This window comes from Hirundo rustica, chromosome 15 (genome assembly GCF_015227805.2).
Source record: "Hirundo rustica isolate bHirRus1 chromosome 15, bHirRus1.pri.v3, whole genome shotgun sequence".
Taxonomy (NCBI): domain Eukaryota; kingdom Metazoa; phylum Chordata; class Aves; order Passeriformes; family Hirundinidae; genus Hirundo; species Hirundo rustica.
Window position 1 is genome coordinate 11170525 of NC_053464.1, and position 7774 is coordinate 11178298.

The following is a 7774-nucleotide window of genomic DNA, read 5'->3' on the forward strand; positions in this document are numbered from 1 at the left end:
CAGCCTCCTGCCTCTCAGCTTTATCTGAAAGTTTACAGCATTTCAGGAGAATTTTATAATAAAACACCCGGCGTCGCAGGAAAGCAGTACTTGTCATTCATGTTTGGATTAAAAAAAAATATATTAATATGAGAAAAAAGCCTATTGAAAGGTTTGCTGTTTAAGTGCCAGACTAGATGCAAGGGATAGATTGGTTTTGTATTTAAAATCTCACCTGAAGGTTATTTTTATCTATCTAAACAAATTATCCCTCTCTGTTTGTGGAGTAACTACATCAATGGATATTATGAATAAGGTATGTTCCAGCCAAATATTAATTAAAGGTTCAGCACACCTCTCTCCCCCTTCTGCTGGGCTCTCTTCAGACCCACGAATTAATGCCAGGTCCTTTTTAATCCCTCACTTATTACAACTTTCGGTTAATTTTATACTGTTTAATATCATTCCAGGGGCTAATTTCTTTTGTTTATGCGCGGGGTATCTTTGTAATTGTTACCAGACACTTTCCTGGCCGGAGCACCAGCTCTGCCGGACCCCGGCGCTGTCACTAATCGCTGCTAATTTTCTTCATTAACTTCATTTACTCTTTCCACGCGTTTTTTGCGTGGTGAGGCGAGGAAAGGCCCGGGTGGGGACAGTGTCCCCCGCGCTGATTTCTGCCTTGAAGCTCAATGAATGGGGTGAGGATGAGGAGGGTGTATGTGGGGGTATCTTCCTTTCGAGCCCCCCAAAGTAGGTCCGGGTCGTGGGGCTGCGCGCCCGCTCCGCGCCCCGCGGGGCACGGGAGGCGAAATTACACCGGCTCGGGTGTTAAAAGCGATCAGCAGTGGGCTGAAAAACACAACCCTCTCCCGGGACTTTGCACAAGGCGGCTCCTCCATCCCTTTTCCTCCTCTTCTCCCTTTTTATTTTCATTTTTATTTCCCTTTTTTTTTTTTTTTTTTTTTTTTTTTTTTTTTTTTTTTTTTTTTTAAGCTCTTGCTTAACTCCCTGGACCCAGCCCTGATTTCATTCTGGTTATTAGACAGCTACCAGTGACTGTCTGCACTCCGCGTCTTTCCTGCTAATTATCACCTTATGAAAAGTGTTTCATTAAGAAACTCTGCTTTTGATTAATTATCGACAGAATGCTGACCAGAAAGAAATGAAATTAGTCGCTGACCCCGTCTGAGTAACACTGAAAATTCATCACCTATCCTTTTAATATTGAAACGCACCGTAGAATTTTAATAGAAAATATTGTTTTTTCCAAACCTTTCAGTCTTTATTAATGCCCCTGGGCAAGAAATGATATTGCTGGCAATATAGCAGCCTTTGTTCATTTTATATTTATTAAATATAACGCACTTCATTTTCAAATATTTTACTGTTTCTTTTTAATTTCGCTCACTGTAAGTACAGAACGAACCCCCTTTTTTTAAACATTTAAGATGCTGGGGATGTCCTCGCCCTCCCCAGACGGCCGCATCCCGCAGAGGTTGTGCGGCCGAGCCCCCGGGAGGGGCAGGGGCTGTGATTTCAGCTGCGGCCCCTCGGGGCGGCCCTGCGGGGTGCGGAGGAGGGAAGGGGAGCCCAGCTCCTTTCGCACCGTCGGGCCGGTGCGGGGGGGTGCCTGCAGCTTCTCCAGGGGTCCCCCCTGCCGTGTCCGGCTCCCTCCCCGCCCCAAATCCCTGCCGGGGTCACCTCGACGGCCGGGGCGGGGTGGCCGCCCCGGGGCTCCGCGCGATGGAGCTCGGTCCCGGGGGGCACCGGGGGCTGCGGGGTTCCCCGGACCCCCCCGAACCCCCCCCGAGCTTCTGCCATCGGCTGCGTCCCCCCCCGCTCCTCGGGCCGCCGCCGCCCTCCCGCCTGTCCCCCTTTCCCAAGGAATCCGAGACCTGCGGTTAATGAGACGTGAAGTGTGAAAAACTTCCTGAGCGGAGCGGCCCTAACGACGTTCGCAGATGTCCGGCGGGGAAGGGGCGGCCTCGGCCAGCGACCCCCCCGGAAAGGCTCTGCCAGCCTGGCCAGGGCGGCCCAGGACGGAGCGCCCTGAGGGGACGGGGCTCGGCGTCCTGAGGGACCTCGGGGCGCCTCTGTCTGTACGGGGAGAGGCTCCCGCTCCCTGTGTGCCCCCCGGGACCCCTGTGTACCCCCCGGGGCTCCTGTGTGCCCCCCACCCTGCACCCTCCCGTGCTCAGAACCCCCCCGGCCCCTTCGCTCCCGCGGGGTCCCTCAAACCGGGGGGGAAACCCCGATCTCTCTTGTCCTGACCTGGGCCACAGAAATTGTTCCAAGAGGGGTTGGCTCCAAGGGACACCTCCCAGAGCGGGGGTCCCCGGGCAGGACATCCTGACCCCCGGGCTGGCTGCTCTCCCTTTCCCAATCCCCCTCCCAAAGCAGCGGCCAGCCCACCCTCAGCCCCCCACTCTTCCCCCCTGCATTTCTCTTCCCCCCACCTCAAGACTCAGCTCCACATGCGCGACCCTACAGATATTCGGCCAAATAAATAAATAAATAAACCCCGACCTCCTATTTTTATGAGCCATTTAACTCCAAAATAGACCTCCAGTATCTGGTCCCCGCGCTGGATTTCCATATCCAGTCACTCAGCCCTGCTTATCTTCATGTATGGCTGCCTCATGTTTAACACACAATTACATTTTCTCCCTCCAATTCCATTACAAATGGAATCGGGGAGGCATTGTTTGAAGAAATGTACTGCTTCAGTTCTAGTTATGTCGTACAATGCACGGAACAGTGGAAAAAATCTAGACACCAAAGAGTCAACAGACACACACGCACACACACACGCCGACGCACGGAGCCTCGATTCGAGCCGAGTGTGCATCCTTATTTATCCCAAACTGCTGCCCAGCAGTGGGGCCGGCCGGAGAAAAGGGGCCCGAACAGAGATAACCAAGAGATGGGAAGTTAATTAATTGCATTAAACTATTGACTAACTACCTAGCTCGATCTTAATTCATTTAGAGAATATTAAAATCTGAGGAACAATAATAAAATTGACGCCGATTCCCAGCGGAAGGAGATGACCAGCAAATTGGATACTTTTCTTAATCTGGCGTAAATAATAACATGTCTGTTCCCACTCCCTCTCAGGCCAATTCCCCTATCATTTATTCCAGGCTCAAAAGCCTGCTTCCATAATTGATATCAGTTACTCAATGAGTGCTTCTTGCCTTTGTTCTCGTTATCCATTATAATTACAAAGTTCAGCCCGGGCCGGGCGGTGCGGCCGGAGCCCTGCAGGGGCTGCCAGCCCCTCCCGGGACACATCCGAGCGGGGGCACGGGGAAGGACGGAATGCTGGCACTGCGCTGCCAGGGGGGGACACTCCGGGAAAGCCGGCTCGGATCCCCCCGGGGAGCGGCTCTCTTTGGAGCTCTGGCTGCCGGGGGTCTCTCCTGGCCCCCGCGGGGTCCAGCTCCCCAGCTCTCCCCGGCCGAGCCACCCCGCCTGGCTCCGCTCGGCTCAGATATTACTATTTCGTTATTTATTCACTTATTTATTCATTTGTAAAGTGTTTACTTAGCTCGGTGCAGATGTAACATCTCATTTACAGGTTGGCCCCGGGGCAGAGAAACAATTGGCAACAGAGGAGGGGGGAAAAAAGGGGAGGGTGGGGAAGGGAGAGAGGAAAAAAATAAGGGAAAATAAATTAATAAATATAAAAAAAAGAACTCGAAAGAATAAGGAGAGAGAGCAGAGGGAAGGGGAGCTGCCGCCTGCCGCAGGGGAGCACCGGCTCTCTCTGTTGACCCCCACGGGACAGGGACCATCTGCGAAAGGACCGTAGGAGCATCGCTCTCCCGGAGAAACTGAGGCACGGGAGGAGGTCGTTGAGGGGCACCGAGTGAGGACGAGGGGAGCCGTGCGAGCGCTGCCGGCGCCCGTCGGGAGCGGCATCACATCCCCGGCCTTCCCCCCTGCTACCCGGTAGCGCTGTCGCCCGTCCTTGCGGCCTGGGACCCAGGAGAGAGCACGGACGCTGGTTTCCCGGCGGTTTTTGGGGGGAATTCCAGCTTTCCCCGCCGGTTCCCGAGGCAGCGGCTGGGGTGGGGGTCGCGGCGGAGGCGGGGCTCGAACCTGCGGCCCCGAAAGGGGCGCGCCCCCGAGCCCCGGCCCCGCGCATCCCTTCACACGGGCTGACGGGCGGCAGCTGCTGATTGTTTAAACGAGGAGGCGGTTGCCTAGCAACCCATAGGAGGCTCATTACCGGAGCCACAGTGATTAACAAAAAAGGGTATGAAAGTAAAATGGATTAATTATTTAATTAACTAATTGATGATCAACTTCTTTTTAATTATTCACTTAATTAAAGAAGTGTAACTACAACACTGCCCTTATCAAGTGTGTTGATATACTGACAAGATTTCAAAGACAAAAAGAAAAAGAAGAAGAAAGGGAGAGAGAGAGAGAAAAAAAAATACCTTCCCTGACGCAGGCCCCGCAGATCTGAGCCAGGAGCCGCATGCATCACCTGGGACACCCAGCCCGAAGTTCAGGTGTGGCCCCAAAACTTTCCTGGGAAGGGCTGGGGTGAGAGCCTCCCTCTCAGAAGGAGCAGCACCCTCACTACGAGTTATATCTGTTTCCTGCTGCCACGCTGCAGAGCATAAATCCAGCCAGGCTGTGCTTCAAAGAAGAGTTATGGAGGCCTTGCTGCCTCTTAAATCCGGGTTGATCTTTTCCTCTTAACTAGACAATGGTTCAGCCGCATCTGGTCAGACCCACCGAGAGAGTTATGGATGGCTGCAAAAGTCCCTGTGCCTTTTTCCCAGGCTAAAACGTTTGGCTAGGACTGGAGTGAAGGACCCTTCCTAGGGGTGACTGAAGTGTGCGAAGGAACTGGGAACATCCCAACCTGACATCTGTCAGTGGAGAGAAGTGAGCAGCAGGGTGTCAAAGCTGCCCTGGTGCTTGTGCATGATAGCCTGCTTTTCCTTGGCAGGGGATTTTGGCAGCAAGGAGCAGGGGGAAGGAGCCCAGGGAGTCCTTCCCTGGCACCCCATGGAGCTCCCTGCCTGCTTAGGGATCCCTGTCCCCAAGCTGTGCTCGGAGTCAGCAATAACGAGTCAGTGATTTTTGCTTCCCGACGGATTGGGCTCCTTTGCTCTGCCCAGCAAGCGTCTGGCTCTCCCTACATCACACTAATTTTGTTTCTGCTTTTTTTGAAGTAAACAGTGCAGCTTGTCGAAAACATTCACCTCTCTTGATTAATTTACCCCTAATGACAAAGATGGCTCTGTAATCAGCAGGTAAATGCGGGGAGTGAAACGCGCCCTGTTTTCCCTGTTAGCATGGCTGATGAGGGAGAGGGGGGCTGGTGCTGAGCCGAGGGGAGGACGGTGCTGCAGGGACTCAATTGATTCTATTTACCCATCCAAGGTGTGATTGGATTTATTGTCAGCATGAAGAAGACAAACAGATCACTTCTGCTCGGCAGAGTATTGGCAAGTCCGAGATCTCCTGAAGGAAGGGAAACTTGGGAGAGGTGGGCTTGTTTTCTTAAACCTCTTTCTGAAGTGTCTCTCCTCTGTGCACGGGGCTTTGGAGCTCACCCAGATATGCCCCATGGTCACCCAGAGGTGATGGAGCTGTTGTCACTCCGTGCTTGGGAGAGGGGCTGGAGGTAGCAGGGCACAGTGGTACAGCCAGGTAGAGCTCTGAGTATCTCAGCACACCAAACCATGAGCACTGCGGTCACCGGGATGTGACCTGTGATGGAATCAGGTTGTGTGCTGACATGTTTTCCCTAGGAGACACTGAGAAGACATGTTGGATGATGTTGGAAGGTTGAAAAAGGGAAGAGAAGGGTTCTCCCATCCTCATAGAAGGAGGAAGACTTCCAGTGTCAGGCAGGCAGAGAGAAAGGCAGATATGTCTGAGACAAGACAGCAGAAGGATGGACAAGGCAGTCTAACTTCTCCCTCACCAGTTCCCTGTGACTGCTGGGTTTTAAAAACATAAACCAAACCTTCCCCTCCATTTAATTCATGTACCTAATCCCCTAACTCTCTTAATTAAGCAGAGGGAAGTTTAAATTGTTCTGACCATCTTTGGGGGGATTATATATTTCAATCATCATTATGGTATGGCTATTTGTGATACCACGAGATAGATAGGTATATCCATTGTATAATCAGGCATACAAATTATAATCCCCCCAAAGACATTTAATAACAATTTAAAATACTGACTACTGGACATAGGGCATCGGCAGATTAGAAATGAATGTGAATGGGGGGGTTTGTTCAAGGACTCTGGATGTTTTATGCTCCGAGCCTCTGTCCTATAACTCTCCCTCCTGGCATTAGAACCAGAGTCGGTGAGGACGAAGGGGTTTCCATCCCTGGGGTCCCTCCCATGCAGCAGCATCTCGTGTGGATGCATCACCCTGTCCGCAGATGGAGCTCAGGATGAGATGGACGTGCTGGTCCCAGGAACATCCTCATCCTCCCGACCAGCTCCCACCCCTTGGGAAGCTGTGACGGTCTCATTACCTCCACTGGAAGCTGTGGATGTGCATCTGAGGGCAGGATGTGGTCTGATGCTGTCTAATTTTCTTGGAGCTGTACACGGGGGTCCCCACTGACATTAGAGGGAGCTGCTGAAGCATATCGAGAGAAGAGGAGATGCTACGAGTGCTCGCTCTCGCAGCAAAACTGCTCAGGGGTGTCTCTGTAACTGTGAAATCAGGCCTTTTGAAAGCATGGATTATTGAGTGAGTAGATCTAGCCAGCTCCTTTAGGGCCATTAGTCCTCATATGCGCTTGGTTATTTTACACTGAAAGCGTACAGGGGAGATTATGTCATTTTTAGGGTAGGGGGGAGAAGAAACAGCAATTTTTCTGTGTCTTAGGAGTAAGTGAAAATAACTGCTTGGAACCTACTAACACAGCAAAAGACACATGTCTAAGAAATAAAACCACATTCTGACCTGACAGCGAGAGCATTGCAGGCTAAAATCTAGCTCAGTGAATTTTTGTAGCCTGAGTTTGGATGGCAAAGAGCTTGAAACCTCATGACATAAGTGGAACAACAGGACACAAGACTCTTCAAATTTCTGCCGGGAAAAAGTTGAGCCCAAACAAATTGGCTTGGCATACATCGCCCTTTGCAGAAAGGCCAGTCCAGCTGAAAAACCGATTTCTTGCTCTGTTTTTAAAGAACAATGTGGAGATCATATTTTCTGCTTCATCAAATTTGCAGAAACATGATTGTTGCTTTGTGCCTTTGGTACAGACGGTGAGCGCCGTGTAACAGCCGAGGAGAGCCTCACTCCCTCGGCACATGAGGGGTACAGGGCTCCTGCCACCCTCCCAGGGCAGAGCCAGGAAGGGTTTGGATCTGGGTCAGAGCGCCTGAAGGTGACAGAGGGAGTTGGGTGAGGGAAGAGCTGATGGCTTTGCCTGTTAGCAGCAGTACAGCAAAACTCACATCCTTATTTGATAACACCACAGTCGTGCAGGAAACAGCCGAACAGTTGTCTAACACAGCAAGGGATCTTGCTGATGATGAACCGTGCTGGAGAAATCGCTCCCTCAATGCGTCCCCAGTTCCTTATCTAGCTTCCAGAGCTGCAGTTTTTGAAAGGTTTTGGTGTGGTTTTTCCAACACCTTATAGAGGCGTGACCCCCTCGCCAGCTCCAGGCAGCCCTGCGCTGTCGGCTCCTCAAAAGGGCGGACGCGGATCTCCTGCCACTGCAGGGCTGGGTGGCTGCTCTGTGAGGTGCCCTGCCCTTCTACATTGCCTGTCACTGAGGGATGAAGA